The sequence below is a fragment of the Anabrus simplex genome, chromosome 7 (assembly GCF_040414725.1).
Source record: "Anabrus simplex isolate iqAnaSimp1 chromosome 7, ASM4041472v1, whole genome shotgun sequence".
In the NCBI taxonomy this organism is placed as follows: Eukaryota; Metazoa; Arthropoda; class Insecta; order Orthoptera; family Tettigoniidae; genus Anabrus; species Anabrus simplex.
The window spans coordinates 329,319,499-329,326,097 of NC_090271.1; the positions used below are offsets into that span (position 1 = coordinate 329,319,499).

The 6,599-nt window shown below is 40.4% G+C and overlaps 1 long non-coding RNA gene across 1 annotated transcript; it reads left to right on the plus strand.

Moving 5' to 3' along the window:
- The first annotated feature begins 2,583 nt into the window (after positions 1 to 2,583).
- On the plus strand, positions 2,584 to 5,953 carry LOC137501501 (uncharacterized). Its single transcript, XR_011018580.1, has 3 exons — positions 2,584 to 2,679; positions 2,763 to 2,826; positions 5,680 to 5,953. It is a non-coding gene; the product is annotated as an uncharacterized lncRNA (long non-coding RNA).
- The last annotated feature ends 646 nt before the right edge of the window (positions 5,954 to 6,599 follow it).

Here is a 6,599-nt window from a genome sequence, read left to right on the forward strand (position 1 = left end):
TGGTACGTCATCTGCCATCTTGCATCGCGAACCTCAGTGCTACCCTCTACCTGTGGTGGCAGACAATTCTACGTGACAGCAGTCATCTTTGAGCACAGTGCTACCCCTCTTTGTAGCGGCGGGAAATTCCACGTGCTCTACGAATTCACGTGCAGCTGTCATCCGCCATCTTGCATCACAAACCTCAGTGCTACACTCTATGTGGTGGCGGCAAATTCTAAATGCTTTACAAACCTATGCGCTTCAGCTATCATCCGTCATCTTTAATCACCGTGCTACCCGGTGGTGGTAAATTCCACGTGCTCTTGTTTGGAATCAAAGCTTTTAATCCAGAGAGAACAGTGCTGCCCTGGTGGCGGTGGCAAATTCTACGTGCTCTTGTTTGGTAAACATAGCTATGTGCAGCTGTCATCTACCATCTTTGAGCACCGTGCTACCCTCTTTAGATGTAAATTCGTCACCTGTCATCCGCAGTGCTGCCATCTTTAGCTAGATACCTTTGAAATGTGGTGGCGGATAATTTAAAGAGAAAAATTCTACAGCAGCCCTCTCTCGACGCTAATTGCATAAGATGGTGGCTATACATGACTCCTTAAGGGTGCTTACGCAAGATGGCTGCTATACACAGGTTCTTATGAGACGCCCTTGGGATGCTTGCTCAAGATGGTAGTTATACATGGCTCCTTATGAGATGCCCTAGGGATGCTTGCTCAAGATAGCGACTGCTCTTATGGGACGGCTTAAGTGTCCTTGCACAAGATGGCTTGAGACGCCCTAAGGATGCTTGCGCAAGATGGCGGACACAAGATGACGGCTATACATAACTCCTTATGAGACGCTTTAAGGGTGCTTGCGCAAGATGGTTGCTACTCTTAGCTTAGAAGCTAACGTGTCGTGCTAGTTCGATTCATTAAATTTAGGGCTTAAATGCAAAATGTTAAATATATCGAAAACGGTGCACCGTAGAGCAAAACGGACAACATTTTTCTGCCTAATACCTAGGTTCGCAGTATAAAGAACAAGAAAATCATAGTCTAATGATAGGATCAACGGTTCGGTTCCTACTTAGGCCCTTTGGCATTTGCTCTCTTTTAGCTTGTATTGAAGCGAGTCTTCGTAACATGATCAGGTCTAGCTATGGTAGAGAGTATAACGTACCGTGCAGGTTCGATTCATTAAATTTGGAGGCTTAAATGCAAAATGTTAAATATCTCGAAAACGATGCATCGTAGAGCAAAACGGACAAAATTTTTCCGCCTAATACGTAGCTTCGTAGTTTGCATCAGGAAGGGCAACTCAACAAATTCTTGCGATATTTCATGTAGCTATTTCTAGCTAAGTGTAGTCTAAAAAATAAATCCTAGTCTTGTTACATCAGGAATGTAACAGGCTCTAGAACGAGGAAAAAATATTCTGGGATAGCGTGCCTACACACACACGCGCACGCAAGCTGCATCCGGCTCGCTAGCTCCTCGCTGGAATGCGTTTGCCTCAGCAGGGTACAGAGTCCACTACACGTGTACAGTTCGCATTAAAATTATTAGCAGCTTCTCGAGTTGAGCTCAAACCTCCCCCCCCCCCAGTTCAATCATAGTACAAGTACGTCAGCTTGTAGAACTTGTATATTTCGGTACCTCAGCGTTTCGTGTTATTGCTAGCAGGTAGGGGGTACGGTAGATGTAGACTTAGCTTAGTAAAACTCACGACAATGTCCGACCTCAGTAGGCTGAAACTTGGTTTCTTCCGAACATTACAACATAGCCTACTCCTACCGGAGAAGCCAGCTTAACGCCTCCATCCGACAAATGAATCACCCTCAAACACTCTTCAATCATTCTCGCTACTTGAAGATAGCGGGTTCGAACTGGAAGCCGTAAATGTTAGGCGAGGGACCTGTGCGATCGTCATAACATGATCTAGCTAGATGCCCTTCCCGACGGTATAAGTTGCCAGGATTTGAATCGCGTACCCCGACTAGAAGAAGCCTGCACATAGCTTAACGCCTCCATCCGACGAATGAATCACCCTCAACACTCTTCAATCATTCTCGCTACTTCGGAAGATAGCGGGTTCGAACTGGAAGCCGTAAATGTTAGGCGAGGGACCTGCGCGATCGTCATTGCATGATCTAGCCGGATGCCCTTCCCGACGGTATAAGTTGCTAGGATTTGAATCGCGTACCCCGACTAGAAGAAGCCTGCACATAGCTTAACGCCTCCATCCGACGAATGAATCACCCTCAACACTCTCCAATCATTCTCGCTACTTCGGGGATAGCGGGTTCGAACTAGAAGCCGTAAATGCTAGGCGAGGGGGCCTGCGCGATCGTCATTACATGATCTAGCTTTAGCTCAATACCTACAGGTAAGGAATACTACGTATGTACACTCGAGAAGTCGAGGATCACACGCTAACTTTCCAAGGCTCGAACTCTTAAATTCTGACACCTCGGCATCAACAGGAGATTCGAATACGTCAGCCTGCAGGTGGGAGCTCTTGTTGCATTCGTTCCGACTGTACCCGCAGTTTGTCAGCGATTATCACATCCGCTTGGTGATAAGGAGCATATTTAGTCGCTACAGTCTGCGCGAAGTGCTCCTCACAGTTCTCTGTATGCGTTTACTACATGCACACATCTCCCGTCTGCAGTGAATATTATTCTTCAGCCTTTATCTTAAGGTAAGGTAGAACTGTTAGTTACTTTTTTGCAAAGCAACTTCTACGCTAGACATCTACATTCATATATGTTTATTCTTTTTTAGGTACCGTTCGAAAGTACACAATTTTATTTATCCGAGTAACAGTCTGCAGTGCGAAGATTTTAAGGTATGTCTGACCTCTATTCATTGAAACTTGGTTTCTTCTAAAACATCGTAACTTTAGTCTATTGATAAATAGTTGTTCTCTTTAATCCTCACGCTATAGACGAGGTGCGTACATAGCTATGTCTATCCTCAACAGGCTGAAAATTAGTTTCTTCTAAAACATCGTAACTTTAGAGTATTGATAAATAGTTGTTCTCTTTAATCCTCACGCTATAGACGGGGTATAATTTCAAACAGGCAGACATGGCTATGTCTGCCCTCAACAGGCTGAAACTTGGTTTCTTCTAAAACATCATAACTTTAAGCTATTCATAAATAATTGTTCTCTTCAACCTACATACTATAGACGAGGTATAATTTCAAACACGCACACATAGCTATGTCTGTCCTCAACAGGCTTAAACTTGGTTTCTTCCGAACATCGTAACTTTAGTCTATTGATAAATAGTTGTTCTCTATAATCCTCACGCTATAGACGGGGTATAATTTCAAACAGATGCACATAGCTATGTCTGCCCTCAACGGGCTGAAACTTGGTTTCTTCTAAAACATCGTAACTTTAGAGTATTGATAAATAGTCGTTCTCTTCAATCCTCATACTATAGACGTGGTATAATTTCAAACACGCGTACATAGCTATGTCTATCCTCAACGGGCTGAAACTTGGTTTCTTCTAAAACATCGTAACTTTAAGCTATTGATAAATAGTCGTTCTCTTTAATCTACATACTATAGACGTGGTATAATTTCAAACACACGTACACATAGCTATGTCTGTCCTCAACAGGCTGAAACTCGGTTTCTTCCGAACATCGTAACTTTAGAGAATTGATAAATATTGTTTCTCTTTAATCCTCACGCTATAGACGAGGTATAATTTCAAACACGCACACATAGCTATGTCTGACCTCAACGGGTTGAAACTTGGTTTCTTCTAAAACATCGTAACTTTAAGCAATTGATAAATAGTTGTTCTCTTTAATCCTCACGCTATAGACGGGGTATAATTTCAAACACGCATACATAGCTATGTCTGACCTCAATGGGTTGAAAGTTGGTTTCTTCCGAACATCGTAACTTTAGTCTATTGATAAATAGTTGTTCTCTTCAATCCTCACGCTATCGACGAGGTATAATTTCAAACACGCACACATAGCTATGTCCGCCCTCAACAGGCTGAAACTTGGTTTCTTCTAAAACATCGTAACTTTAAGCTAATCATAAATAATTGTTCTCTTCAATCCTCATACTCTAGACGTGGTATAATTTCAAACACGTACACATAGCTATGTCTGACCTCAACAGGCTGAAACTTGGTTTCTTCTAAAACACCGTAAATTTAGAGTATTGAAAAATAGTTGTTCTCTTTAATCCTCACGCTATAGACGTGGTATAATTTCAAACAGGCACACATGGCTATGTCTGCCCTCAACAAGCTGAAACTTGGTTTCTTCTGTAACTTTAAGCTAATCATAAATAGTTGTTCTCTTTAATCCTCACGCTATAGACGAGGTATAATTTCAAACACGCACACATAGCTATGTCTACCCTCAACAGGCTGAAACTCGGTTTCTTCCGAACATCGTAACTTTAGAGAATTGATAAATAGTTGTTCTCTTCAATCATCATGCTATAGACGAGGTATAATTTCAAACACGCACACATAGCTATGTCTGACCTCAACGGGTTGAAACTTGGTTTCTTCTAAAACATCGTAACTTTAAGCAATTGATAAATAGTTGTTCTCTTTAATCCTCACGCTATAGACGAGGTGTGCACATAGGTATGTCTGACCTCAACGGGCTGAAACTTGGTTTCTTCTAAAACATAACTTTAAGCTAATCATAAATAGTTGTTCTCTTCAACCCGCATACTATAGACGTGGTATAATTTCAAACACGCGCACATAGCTATGTCTATCCTCAACGGGCTGAAACTTGGTTTCTTCCGAACATCGTAACTTTAAGCAATTGATAAATAGTTGTTCTCTTTAATCCTCACGCTATAGACGAGGTATAATTTCAAACACGCGCACGTAGCTATGTCTACCCTCAACGGGCTGAAACTTGGTTTCTTCTAAAACATCGTAACTTTAGTCTATTGATAAATAGTTGTTCTCTTTAATCCTCATACTATAGACGTGGTATAATTTCAAACACGCGCACGTAGCTATGTCTACCCTCAACAGGCTGAAACTTGGTTTCTTCTAAAACATCGTAACTTTAAGCAATTGATAAATAGTTGTTCTCTTCAATCCTCATACTGTAGACGTGGTATAATTTCAAACACACGCACATAGCTATGTCTATCCTCAACGGGCTGAAACTTGGTTTCTTCCGAGCATCGCGAATTTAGTCTATTGATAAATAGTTGCTCTCTTTAATCTCACATGCTGGTTAATCGTTAGTAATTAAATTTTCGTTTTTTCTTTGTGACTAGAGGAAAGGATATTGAGTTACTATATTTTTTAACAACACGAGTGCTTCGACTTTGTTAGGTATAGAACATTTATCGCTTTCTGTTTGCTTTTAAAAACTCACGACCATGTCTGACCTTAATCAGCTGAAACTCAGTTTCTTCCTAGCATCGCGAATTTAGGCTAATCTCTATTGATGAATAGTTGCTCTCTTTAATCTTACATGCTGGCCTTAATAGGCTGAAACTTGGTTTCTTCTACACGTTGCAACTCTAGGCTAGGTGACTTGTCCTTTCGATATCCTATTATCACATTTGCTTTTACGCTAGGCAGTAAAGGTCTTCAGCTGGGTTACCTGTTAACAAATTAACTTACTTTTCTATATCCTATCATCACAAGTACTTCCACGCTACATCTATATATTTTCGTTCTTTTTAGGCACATCGACATCTCAAGAAGTAGATGAATATACTGTTGCAATGTCGGATGTGAAGATCTAAGAAGGAATAAATACACCAGGCAAATGCTGGGGCTGTACCTTCATTAAGGTCACGGTTACTTCCTTCCCACTCCTAGCCCTTACATACCCTATCATCACTATAAGACCTATCTGTGTAGGTGCGATGTAAAGCCAATTGTAAAAAAAATAGGCACATCGACATCTCAAGAAGAAGATGATTATACTGTTGCGATGTCCGATGTGAAGATCTAAGAAGGAATAAATAATATAAAATAAATAATGTAGAATTAACATATTCTTTTATTTTAGTTTAGGTATTACATTCTCCTCCTCCTACTCCTTCCTCTCGAAGAAGAAATAAGACTAGGTGTTGATTAAATTTGAAAGTATGTTATTGTCTAGCTTATGTTCAGAAAGAATTTTTTTTTCTAAACAGTGTTTGATCGCAATGCAGTGTTCTACGACATCGCACTATAAACAGTAGTATGTTTTCAAGTCTAAACCTAATTTTTTTCTTAGAACAAAGGTATACCCCAGACATGTTGTAAACACATCTACTGATGTTCTGATCATATGTAGTATCGGGTACAGTGTTCGAATCTAGTCTTGATCACTTATCTAGTGTTTTGAACACATCAATTAATGTTCTGATCATATGTAGTATCGAGTGCAGTGCTCGATTCTAGTTTAGGTATCACATTCTCCTCTTCCTCCGACTCCTTCCTCTAGAAGAAGAAATAAGAGTAGGTGTTGATTAAATTCGTAAGTATGTTATTGTCTAGCTCATGTTCAGAAAGAATTTTTTTCTTTTTCTAAACAGTGTTTTGATTGCAATGCAGTAACAAAGGAATACCCTAGACATGTTTTAAACACATCTACCGATGTTCTGATCATATGT